This window comes from Microcaecilia unicolor, chromosome 1 (assembly GCF_901765095.1).
Source record: "Microcaecilia unicolor chromosome 1, aMicUni1.1, whole genome shotgun sequence".
Lineage (NCBI taxonomy): Eukaryota > Metazoa > Chordata > Amphibia > Gymnophiona > Siphonopidae > Microcaecilia > Microcaecilia unicolor.
Window position 1 is genome coordinate 684,046,091 of NC_044031.1, and position 13,240 is coordinate 684,059,330.

Below are 13,240 nucleotides of genomic sequence, written 5' to 3' on the forward strand. Positions count from 1 at the left end.
TCTGGCCTATCCTCGACCTCAAAGGGGTCAATCGGGCCTTGAAAGTGCGGCACTTTCGCATGGAGACTCTCCGCTCTGTTATAGCGGCAGTGAAGGCAGGAGAGTTCCTGGCATCCTTGGACATCAAGGAAGCGTACCTGCATATTCCCATCTGGCCTCCTCATCAACGCTTTCTGCGTTTTGCAGTCCTGGGACGACACTTCCAGTTCAGAGCCCTCCCTTTCGGGTTGGCTACTGCTCCGCGGACCTTTTCCAAAGTAATGGTGGTCATCGCGGCCTTCCTACGAAAGGAAGGGGTACAAGTCCATCCTTATCTGGACGACTGGTTGATCCGAGCCCCCTCTTATGCAGAGTGCGGCAAAGCTGTGGACCGGGTAGTTGCTCTTTTGAGCTCCCTGGGATGGATCATCAACTGGGAGAAGAGCCAGCTGCGCCCGACTCAGTCCCTGGAGTACCTGGGAGTTCGATTCGACACCCAAGTGGGCAGAGTTTTCCTGCCAGACAATCGGATTGTCAAACTTCAGGCTCAGGTGGACCAGTTCCTAGTAGCCTCTCCCCTTCGGGCTTGGGACTATGTGCAGCTGTTGGGCTCTATGACGGCCACGATGGAAGTTGTGCCCTGGGCCAGGGCTCATATGAGACCACTTCAACACTCTTTGCTGCAGCGCTGGACTCCGATGTCGGAGGATTATGCTGTGCGCCTTCCCTTGGACCCAGCAGTGCGCAAGGCGCTGAGCTGGTGGATGCAGACAGACAAGTTGTCTGCGGGAATGCCTCTGGTGACCCCAGAGTGGATTGTCGTCACGACGGACGCCTCGTTGTCGGGCTGGGGAGCCCACTGCTTGGGAAGGACAGCGCAGGGGCTCTGGTCTCCTGCAGAGGCAAAGTGGTCTATCAACCTCCTGGAACTCAGAGCCATTCGGTTGGCGCTTTTGGAGTTCATCCCGGTACTGGTGTTGAAGCCTGTACGGGTCCTGTCGGACAATGCCACGGCTGTGGCCTATGTCAACCGCCAGGGAAGTACCAAGAGCGCCCCTCTAGCCAAGGAGGCTATGAATCTTTGCCAGTGGGCGGAAGCGAACCTGGAGCAGCTTTCAGCGGCCCACATTGCCGGAGTCATGAATGTCAAGGCGGACTTTCTCAGTCGCCATACCTTGGAGCCCGGAGAGTGGCAGCTATCTGCTCAGGCGTTCTTGGACATCACGAAGCGCTGGGGCCAGCCGAGCCTAGATCTGATGGCGTCATCGGCCAATTGCCAAGTGCCGCGCTTTTTCAGCAGAGGACGGGACCCTCGATCCCTGGGAGTAGATGCTCTTCTCCAACAGTGGCCGACACAAGAGCTTCTCTATGTGTTCCCGCCCTGGCCCATGTTGGGCAGGGTGCTAGACCGGGTGGCAAAGCATCCCGGCAGGGTAATCCTGGTGAGTCCGGATTGGCCCAGGCGTCCCTGGTATGCGGACTTGATCAGGCTCTCAGTCGACGATCCTCTGCGGCTGCCAGTGGAGCAGGGCCTGTTACATCAGGGTCCCGTGGTGATGGAGGATCCCTCTCCCTTTGGTCTTACGGCCTGGCTATTGAGCGGCAGCGTCTGAGGAAGAAGGGCTTCTCAGACAAGGTCATCGCCACTATGCTGAGAGCGAGGAAGCGCTCTACTTCTACTGCTTACGCCAGGGTTTGGCATATCGTTGCAGCGTGGTGTGAAGCAGGCTCACTTTCTCCCTTCACTGCTCCAATTTCTTCAGTGTTGGTGTTCCTGCAAGAAGGTCTGGAGAAAGGCCTGTCGTTCAGTTCCCTTAAAGTCCAGGTAGCGGCTCTGGCTTGCTTCAGGGGCCGCCTGAAGGGTGCTTCCCTGGCTTCGCAGCCAGATGTGGTGCGCTTTCTCAAGGGAGTTAATCACCTGCGCCCTCCTCTGCACTCAGTGGTGCCTGCGTGGAATCTCAACCTGGTGCTAAGAGCATTGCAGAAGCCGCCTTTTGAACCCTTGTCGAGGGCATCTCTGAAAGACCTGACGTTGAAAGCAGTCTTTTTGGTGGCTATCACTTCAGCCAGAAGAGTTTCCGAGCTCCAGGCGCTCTCATGTCGAGAGCCTTTTCTGCAGTTCACTGAGGCAGGAGTGACTATTCGCACAGTGCCTTCCTTCCTGCCCAAGATTGTTTCTCGCTTCCATGTGAATCAGCAGCTCTGTCTCCCTTCCTTTCGTAGGGAGGACTACCCAGAGGAGTACTCTGCTCTTAAATATCTGGATGTGAGACGAGTCATCATCAGATACTTGGAAGTGACCAATGATTTCCGGAAATCGGATCATCTGTTTGTCCTGTTTGCAGGTTCTCGTAAGGGTCTGCAGGCTGCTAAGCCTACAGTGGCAAGATGGGTCAAGGAAGCCATTGCAGCGGCTTATGTGGCCGCGGGGAAGTTGCCGCCTATCCAGCTGAAGGCTCACTCCACGAGAGCTCAGGCGGCCTCGATGGCAGAGGCCGGATCCGTCTCCTTGGAGGAGATATGCAAGGCGGCAACTTGGGCTTCGGCTCATACATTCTCCAAGCATTACCGTTTGACTGTGGCTGCACGGGCGGAGGCCCGGTTTGGAGCTTCAGTGTTGAGGTCAGGGATTTCAATGTCCCGCCCTGGGTGAGTACTGCTTCGGTACATCCCACCAGTCTATGGATTGATCAGCTTGATGATATGGAAGGTAAAATTATGTATAATCATACCTGATAATTTTCTTTCCATTAATCATAGCTGATCAATCCATAGCCCCTCCCAGATATCTGTACTGTTTTTATTCTGGTTGCATTTCAGGTTCAAGTTTAGTCTTCAGTTACTTCAGAAAGACTTCGTGTTCAAGTTTTTTCACTTGGATTCTTCAAGAGTTAAGACGAGTTTGTGTTACAGTGAGCTGCTGCATTCCTCTCCCCTCCGTTTTACGGGGCTGGATTGAGACTTAAAATTCTGCCGGCACTCCCTCCCGCTTCGTGCGGCTGTAGGGCAGCTTTGTACCCCTCCCGCTTCGGCGGTGTTAGGGTCAGTCAGCTCCTCCCGCGGTTGCGGTTGCAGGATAAGCCAGATCCCCCCGCATCGGCGGGTGTGGTGTCCCTCCCCCGCTCCGCGGGGATGAGCTGGACGGATTCCCCTCCCCCACTTGTGTGGGGATGAGCTGGGTTAATTCCCCTCCCCCGTTTCGGCGGTGGTGAGCTGGGCAGAGTGTCCCTTCGTGGGTGTAATTCTCTAAGTGCTGAGTCCTGCGGATGGAGCTTTGATATCGACATACTGAGGAGTTTCCGGCAGCACATGACCACATATAGGGAGGCAAAAGTTTGCTCTCTATCTCCACCTGCTGGTAGATGGACACAACCCACCAGTCTATGGATTGATCAGCTATGATTAATGGAAAGAAAATTATCAGGTATGATTATACATAATTTTACCTTCACATGAACCCAAAGGACTATCTGCCCATCTGAAACAAGGAGTCCGAGTATAAAGTCAAAACCAGGCAGGCAAGAGTTACTCAGCCACAAACAGCAAGAGCAACAAAAGACGTGGACCTCCAGGACGGAGTTGTAAGCTTAGGCCTAACCATCACCACCTAGTGACAGTTAAGGTCTTCTTCAAAGGATGTCCTTGGAAAGCAAGCTCAGGTTCCTCCCCCCCCCCCCCCCCCATCTCCCCAGGAAACGAATCTCCTAACCAGAAAACCTTTTTCTAAAGCCTCCCGAATGTTATTCAGGAACAAGTTGAGACCCATGTCTGACAAATGGACACGATCCCGACCGTAAAGGCAGGCAGGATGCATCCACCCAATCGTGGCAAATCTGATGGCCATCCCTTGCCACCACCCATTTCCCCACTTGGCAATTCACTTTCTCCAAGCCCCTACAGATTTTGCAAAACATAGCTGCCTGTGTGCTGTGTTTTGCAAAGTGTCGGGGTCATGTAATGCCTCTGTTGATGAGATTACACTGGTTGCCTATTCATGCACGTATCCAGTTTAAAATTCTTATGTTAATCCATAAATCTGTTTATACTGGTCTTCCAGAATATCTGGCAAAACTAGCTGTTCCCTCTGCTCCTTCCCGTTGCTTGCGTGCCATGAATAATCACAGGTTGGTGTTGCCTAGTCTGCACCAAGCCTATTGGGAAATAACTCATAAAAAGCACTTTTTTGGGGGGGCCCCTTACCTCTGGAATAACCATCCTGTTGATATTAAAACAAAATCATCCTTGAAAACTTTCAAGGCTAATTTTAAAGACCAATCTTTTTTAGAGCATTTCTTCAGTGAACTGGCAGGTACCTGAAATCCCAGTGCAGAAGTATGGATTTTATGCAATGCTTGCTTGATCCTTGGTGTGTTTTTCTGTCCTTTAAAGAAAATGAAGATAGAGATGTAAGTGATGAGTTATATACTTCTAATGCAGATGATAAAAGCTTTCTTTGCTATATGGAATTCAAGTGTTTCAGACAGAGATTCAGACAGGGATAATCTGGGAAGACAAAGCCATAGCAGAGAGATTAAATGAATTCTTTGCTTCGGTCTTCACCGAGGAAGATTTGGGAGAGATACTGATGCCCGAAATGGTATTCAAAGCTGACGAGTCGGAGAAACTGAATGAAATCTCTATAAACCTAGAGGATGTAATGGGGCAATTTGACATTGAAGAGTAGCAAATCTCCTGGACCAGATGGTATTCATCCCAGAGTACAGATAGAATTGAAAAATGAACTGGTGGAACTATTGTTAGTAATATATCTTTAAAATTGGGCGTGGTACTGAAAGATTGGAGGGTGGCCAATTTAACGCTGATATTTAAAAAAAGGTTCCAGAGGGGATCCGGGAACTTATAGACCGATGAGCCTGACATTGGTGCTGGGCAAAATGGTAGAGACTATTATAAAGAACAAAATTACAGAGCATATTCAAAAGCATGGATTAATGAGACAAAGCCAACATGGATTTAGTGAAGGGAAATTTTGCCTCACCAATCTATTACATTTCTTTGAAGGGGTGAACAAACGTGTGGATAAAGGCGAGCCGGTTGATATTGTGTATCTGGATTTTCAAAAGGCATTTCACAAAGTACCTCATGAAAGACTCCAGAAGAAATTGGAGAGTCATGGGTAGGAGGTAGTGTCCAATTGTGGATTAAGAACTGGTTAAAAGACAGAAAACAGAGAGTAGGGTTAAATGGTCAGTATTCTCAATGAAGAAGGGTAGATAGTGGGGTTCCTCAGGGGTCTGTGCTGGGTCTGCTGCTTTTTAACATATTTATAAATGATTTAGGGATGGGAGTAACTAGTGAGGTAATTAAATATGCTGACTACACAAAGTTATTCAAAGTTGTTAAATCGCAAGAGGATTGTGAAAAATTGCAAGAGGACCTTACAAAACTGGGAGATTGGGCATCTAAATGGCAGACGATGTTTAATGTGAGCAAGTTCAAAGTGGTGCATGTGGGAAAGAGGAACCCAAACTATAGCTACGTAATGCAGGGTTCCACATTAGGAGTCCCCGACCAAGAAAGGGATCTTGGCGTCGTTGTTGATACGTTGAAAACCTCTTCTCAGTGTGCTGCGGCAGCTAGGAGAGCAAATAGAATGTTAGGTATTATTAGGAAAGGAATGGAAAACAAATGTGAGAACGTTATAATGCCTTTGTATCGGTCCATGGTGCGACCGCAGCTCAAATATTGTGTTCAATTCTGGTCACCACATCTCAAAAAAGATACAGTGGAATTAGGAAAGGTACAGAGAAGGGTGACAAAAATTATAAAGGGGATGCGACGACTTCCATATGAGGAAAGGCTAAAGCACCTAGGGCTCTTCAGCTTAGAGAAAAGACAGCTGAGGGGAGATATGATAGAGGTCTATAAAATAATGAGTGGAGTAGAATGGGTAGACATGAATAGTTTGTTTACTCTTTCCAAAAATACTAGGACTAGGGTGCATGTGATGAAGCTACAAAGTAGTAAATTTAATACGAATCAGAAAAAATGTTTCTTCACTCAACTTGTAATTAAACTCTGGTATTCATTGCCAGAGAATGTGGTAAAGGCAGTTAGCTTAGCAGGGTTTTAAAAAGGTCTGGGCCGCTTCCTAAAGGAAAATTCCATAGACCATTATTAAATTGACTTGAGGAAAATACACTGCTTATTTCTGGGATAAGTAGTATAAAATGTATTGAACATTTTGGGGATCTTGCCGGGTATTTGTGACCTGAATTGGCCACTGTTCAAAACAGGATGCTGGGCTTAATGGACCTTTGGTCTGTCCCAGTGTGGCAATACTTATGTACTTATCTGCTGATCCAGTTAGAAGACATCAGTATTATTGCAGCCTAGTCTGATTTGAAGGAACTCAGACTGAACAATCCACTTCCTGCCAGTGCAGTTGTTTCATCTGTGCTGGATTAATGACTCACAGTAGCACTCACATGAGTGACAGTCATTTTCAAAATTTAGTTTTACTAAAAACTAATTGGATTAAATTGTAGAGGAGCAAAGTTGTTGGAACAAAAATATTAACAATAGTTGCATTCATTGTAGTTACGGTACTTGCCTTTGTATCGCTCCATGGTGCGTCTGCACCTTGAGTATTGTGTTCAGTTCTACTCGCTGTATCTCAAAAAACATCTAGCGGAATTAGAAAAGGTTCAAAAAAGAGCGACCAAAATGATAAAGGGGATGGAACTCCTCTCGTATGAGGAAAGGCTAAAGAGGTTAGGGCTTTTCAGCTTGGAAAAAAGACGGATGAGGGGAGATATGATTCTGGTGTAGAACAAGTAGAAGTAAGTCAATTTTTTTACCCATTCCAAAAGTACAAAGACTAGGGGACACTCAAGGAAGTTACATAGAAATACTTTAAAAAAACAAATAGGAGGAAATATATGTTCACTCAACGAATAGTTAAGCTCTGGAATTCTTTGCTGGTCAATGTGGCTCTGGAACTCTTTTCTGGAGAATGTGGTAACAGCGATTATCTTATCTGGGTTTTAAAAAGGTTTGGACAAATTCCTGGAGGAAAAGTCTATAGTCTGCTGTTGAGACAGACATGGGAAGCAACTGCTTGCCCTGGGATTTGTAGTATGGAGTGTTGCCACGATTTGGGTTTTGTCAGGTACTTGTGACCTGGCTTGGCCACTGTTTGGAGAACAGGATGCTGGGCTAGATGGACCATTGGTCTGACCCAGTATGGCTACTCTTATGTTCTTATATACGTTTGCATTTTACTCAAAATGTATTATATTAGGCAGTAATTTTTTTGCTTTCACTTAAGTAAATTTTTTTACTGTTCACTATATTTTTTACTTTTCCTTAAGCATTAAAATATACATTTATTTTGACTTAATTACTTTGACCTAGTAATTTGAACAACACTGCTCCTCTGATGCAACTTCCTGTTTCCATGGCTGCAGGAAGGCTCTTAGGTTAATGGAAGAAGCTTGTTTGAATTGCAGATGCTGCCCGCATCCAGGCACGCACAAGGTTAATTATGATTAAAATGTTTAATCATGCAAAAAAGTAACTAGTTAATCATATTAGTTAACTTGATTAAACCACAGCCCTAATGAAAAAAAGTTTTAAAAAAATACTATAAAATACTAAGGGCCCTGTTTACTAAGCCGCTCAGTAGGCGTGCTAACTTTTTAGCGTTCACTAACAATAGAGACATCTTTAGTGTCTCTCTCATTAGTACGTGCTAAAAGGTTAGCGCGCCTACAGTGCAGCTTCGTAAACAGGGCCCAAAACCTTATTAGGGCCATATTTCATCACATCTCATCATCTATATTCCATTACCAACATAGATAAATTTTGAACATCCCCTAGACTGAAGTGTTTGTATATTGTTTTTCTAAATTGGGAGTTGTCAGATAACTTTGGAATGGGTTTTTGCTTTACCATTCTATTACATTTCTTTGAAGGGGTGAACAGATGTGGATAAAGTGAGCCGGTTGATATTGTGTATCTGGATTTTCAAAAGGCATTTGACAAAGAACCTCATGAAAGACTCCAGAGGAAATTGGAGAGTCATGGGATAGGAGGTAGTGTCCTATTGTGGATTAAAAACTGGTTAAAGGATAGAAAACAGAGAGTAGGGTTAAGTGGTCAGTATTCTGAATGGAGAAAGGTAGATAATGGGGTTCCCCAGGGGTCTGTGCTGGGAGCGCAGTTTTTAAAATATATTTATAACTGATCTAGAGATGGGAGTGACTAGTGAGGTAATTTTAAATTTGCTGACAACACAAAGTTATTCAAAGTTGTTAAATCGCGAGAGGATTGTGAAAAATCACAAAAAGGACCTTACAAGATTGGGAGACTGTGCATCCAAATGGTAGATGACGTTTAATGTGAGCAAGTGCAAAGTGATGCATGTGGGAAAGAGGAACCCAAACTATAGCTACGTAATGCAAGGTTCCACATTAGGAGTCACTGACCAGGAAAGGGATCTAATTGTCATTGTTGATGATATGTTGAAACCCTTTGCTCAGTGTGTGGCAGCAGCTAAGAAAGTAAATAGAATGTTAGGTTGTATTAGCAAAGGAATGGAAAACAAAAATGAGTACATTATAATGCCTTTGTATCGCTCCATGGTGTGACCGCACCTCGAATACTGTGTGCAATTCTGGTCACCGCATCCTCAAAAAAGATGTAGCAGAATTAGAAAAGGTACAGAGAAGGGCGACGAAAATGATAAAGAGGATGGGCTAACTTCTCTATGAAGAAAGGCTAAACCAGCTAGGGCTCTTTAGCTTGAAGAAAAGCTCTACCGATAGAAGTCTATAAAATAATGAGTAGAGTGGAACGGGTAGATGTGAATCACTTGTTTATTCTTTCCAAAAATACTAGAGGGCACACAATGAAGTTACAAAGTAGTACATTTAAAACAAATCAGAGAAATATGTCTTCACTCAGTGTGTAATTAAACTCTGGAATTTGTTGCCAGAGACTATGGTAAAAGCAGTTAGCTTAGCGGGGTTTATAAAAGGTTTGGATATCTTCCTAAAAGAAAAGCCCATAAGCCATTATTAAGATAGGCTTGTGGAAGAGAAAATTCACTGCTTATTTCTTGGATAAGTAGCATAAAATGTATTGTACTGTTTTGAGATCTTGCCAGGTACTTGTAACCTAGATTGGTCACTGTTGGAAGGATGCTGGGCTTGATGGACCTTCAGTCTGTCCTAGTATTGCAATACTTATGTACTTATAACCCCCTTCACTCCCCCATTCCTCCTTCATTCACAAGGAACCCAGGGAGCATGGGTGTGCCTGCTTGTCCCTCCAATCAACATCTGATCCTGCAGCTAGCCAGGTGAAAGGGGACCACATAAGATTACTGCAGCCTTTTTGAGAGTGACGTTATATTTTAAAATAAAAACTACAGCTTACTTGTCCCGAAGAAGCGGAGCGGAGTCCTTAGCGGGAGGGACCGGTGAAGCGATCCCCCCGCAGGAAATAGAAATATCTCTCTCCCCGCCTTTCTCTACGATGCCTCCTTGCCCTGCAACTGCCTTGAGCGGGACGGGGTTTCTTTCGGAACCCGGAAAGGGTGATTCCGAAGAGCTCAGAGGGGAGTCCAACTCTGCAAGGATATCTGCAGCTGCAGGAGAGACAGAGGTGAGCCTGGGTAAGATCTGGCTGAAGTTACTGGAAATAGAAAAAACCCTGAGACAATCTTCGGACGAGGTAAAGACTCTGAGTTTGAATGTGCAGGAAGTGAAAAACTCCTTAGATATGGCAAAACAAGACTTTTCTTCTAAGATTGATGCCTTACAGAGAGAGACAAAGCAAACTGATGATTTTAAAATGGCTGTGATAAAAGATAATCTGGAAATTAGAAGAAAATTGGAACAAGTAGAGAACTTTAATAGGAGATTAAATCTCAGAATATTGAATTTTCCTAGAATATTGGGAGTATCCCCAAAAGATATGTTCCAGAGATACTTGAAAGAAAACTTAAATTTTCCCCAAGAAGTATTCCCTCCTTTGAACAAGATTTATTACATACCAAGTACGATGAAAAAAGTTGGGACAGAGAATTCAATAGATCTACAAAATGTCACAGCCATTTTGGAGCAAACAATTGAAGAACCATCTGAAAGGGGGACGTTGATAATTTCCTTTGTATTTCAACAGGATTTAAATGCAGTAATGCGTCTTTACTTTAAATCAACTAACCGTATATTTGCTGGCCAGAAGATCTGGCTTTATCTGGATGTGACTAAATTTACACAAGAAAAACGTAAAATGTTTCTCTCTATGAGGTCAAAAGTTTTGGAATTGGGAGGTTCTTTCCTCCTGGCTTATCCCTGTAAATGTGTCATCAGGTTAAATCAAGTTAAATATATGTATTATATGCCTGATCAGCTTCAGACCTTCCTAGACCATAAACAACGATAGAGTTGAGATATATATGGGACTGACGGAACCATATTAATTTTTATTTATATATTATGATTGTGTTATCTTCACTAATACCTACCCACCTATTATTGAGGTCTAAGGAAGCCAAACTTTGTCTTTATTAGGATGTTTTTCAATTATAATCTTCCTGTATTAATATTTAATGGCTGTATTACACTTTTGCAGTATGATAATCTCTGTAATAAGTATATAAAATTAATAAAAATTATGAACAATAAAACTACAGCTTACGTAGAGGAGGATTGAAATTCCAAATCTTAAAAAGAAGGTCTAAAAGGGGACAACTGGCGGTCAGCCACCGATGGCCAGCGTTTTGTCCCCTGAGCAGCAAATGCGGGACCGCAATGCGACGAACTGCCCACAGATGAAAGGGTTGGCGAGTCCTTTGATTAGCACCGACGAAGGAGTGTCAATGCTCTTGGACCTAGAAAAAACAACTCCATCGCTCCCAAATTATTCAACCACCATGTCCAAAGGAGTGGAGGAGTGAGTTAGAGGCATATGCTGAAACGGAGGACGTTTACAGCAGAACCCGAATTGGCGGAACGACTCCTAAACACCTATGAGAAATCAACTTGGAGTTTTTGGCTCCCGTGGAGGTTACACTGAATACCATCTGGAAGGCGTTTCGGGACCTAACGGTGGCAGTAAATAATTTTGTTTCAGATATAATTTTATTAGAGAGTTACATGGACAATTTAACTGAACCCTTTGAGAGTGAAAAATTGATATAACAAATGATTCTACACGAGCAAGAAGTGGTTATGATTTTGAAAATGATAATAGACCAGAAACTTTGAGTAATAAAATGAATATTATTATAGATGATTAATATCGAGATTATTGTTTTTCCCAGAGTTCCAGATATGACTCCTAAAATTTTCCTCAGAAATATTTCCTCAATTATTACTTTAAAAGGAGTGAAGCTTGTGAAAACTGGAATTACTTTAATCAGTGGGATTTGAATTAGAGACTTAAGTATATGTATTGTTAAATAACTTCTGTTTTTTAAAAGAGAATGTAATCAGATCTATTATTTCTAACTAATATTGGACAATAAGTATGTTTTCAATGAAATGATTTGACTATATACTGTATTGGCCTTGAAGAAGCCAACCAGATGATCAATGTGGAATAATGAATTAGACAAGTAATATCTGGGGACAATCAGGTTAATACCACTTTTTTTTTCTGTTTACTGTTTAATTGATCTCCTTGTCTTGTTTCACTGTCCCATTTCAGTGGTCTAAGGAAGAGAACAGAATTACCTAACTGAAATAATTCCTATATATTACTTTCTCTGTATTTCCAGCAAGTTGTTTTATCGCTTGTAAAAATTTAAATGGTTATAAAAAAAATAAAAAAGAAGGTCTAAGAACCTTTATAGAAATAGCAGAGAAAGATCATTATCAAAATCAAATGGATTATTTTTTAAAGAGCCAGAACAGAGAATGTTTCTTTTATCCATCACCATCTTGTACTTTCAAAGCAGATTCATAGTCGCTTACTACTATTATTACAGTCACCCAGTGCTGCAAGGTGTACACTGTACACATAACACACACCAGACAGTTCCTTTTTTTGTGGCGTTTGCAACTCAGTACAGAGATGTCCATTAACTCAAGACTAAAAGGAGAAAGTAGTGGGGGGGGAGGGGCCAGAGGACAGTGTGGGGAAAAGAGAAGAAGGGGTGCAGGTAAGATAATTTTTAGTTTTGCTAGCTCTGCTGAGCTGCTTGCAAATTTTGTTCCTGTAATTTGTGTAGTCAAAATGTGTGGCCGGCATATATGGTTTTGTATTCCTGGGGAAGAATTTATGCAGAATTATGTTACCCCGGCTTGCTTCCTTTCACTTTCTATCATCCTTTTATCTCCCCAGCCTCTTCAGCTTGAATAGCTACATATCAGGCCGCATCCTCCACTTCTGTGCTGGCTCTGACAGCTGAATTTGAACTGTGGGGCTCTATGGTGTTTGTTCAGTTCAAATTCAGCAGTCGGAGCCAGCACAGCAAAGGAGGAGGATGCAGCTGCTTTCCTCCTCCACTAGTGTTGTTGGAGTGCAGGGAAGAAGGGGGGGCAGAGCTTGCTGTGTGTTGGGTGGGGTGAGAGAAGGTGAAAGGGGCAAGCTGGAGGGGTACAGCAAAAGGGAAGTGCGTGCCAAAGGTATGTGGGGAGCAGGGCCGGTCTTAGGCAGAGGCGGCTGCATAGGGCCCCGCGTGGCGCGGTGCCCACCCCCGGCTTGGGCCCACCGTCAGCTCCTGAGAGTCCCCACCTCCCCGGACCCTGGCGACTAACTGCAGCGACGCTAGTGAGCCAGGCCCAGCCCAGGCAGCAATGACCCCGACAGCGACGACGACTAGGACAGACAGACTGCTCACCTCCAGGCTCCAGCTTCCCGCTCAGTGTCCTGCCTTCTGAAGTTCTGATGTATTTCCTGTTTCCGGACCGTGAGAGCGGGAGTCATTGAGCGGGAAAAGCTGGAGGTGGTGAGGTGAGCCATCGTCGCTGACGACGTTTCTACTGATTGAGTGAAGAAGGCTGCTGCTACTGGGGTGCTGGTAGGCGACTTGATATTGTGATGGGATATTAGAAAGAAGAGGCAGGCAGTAAAGGGAAAGTGGAGATGGCTGGGGCTTGAGGAGAAAAAGACCTGATGGACCTTTGGGTTGGCAGGAGATTGGTAAAAGGAATTGTGAAGGGGTGGGGGAGAAAGATGTGATGGCAGGAGAGAAAAAAAGAACCAAGGTTTGAGGGTGAGGGGAAATGGGCACTAGGAATTGACAGGGAGAGGAGAAACCTGAGGGTGAGCGGATCAGCAGGGACTC

The 13,240-nt window shown here is 44.4% G+C and overlaps 1 protein-coding gene across 3 annotated transcripts in view; it reads left to right on the top strand.

The window, feature by feature from the left end:
• SNX22 (sorting nexin 22) overlaps positions 1-13,240 on the top strand; it is a 110,710-nt gene that overhangs the window by 9,565 nt on the left and 87,905 nt on the right. The window lies entirely within an intron of this gene.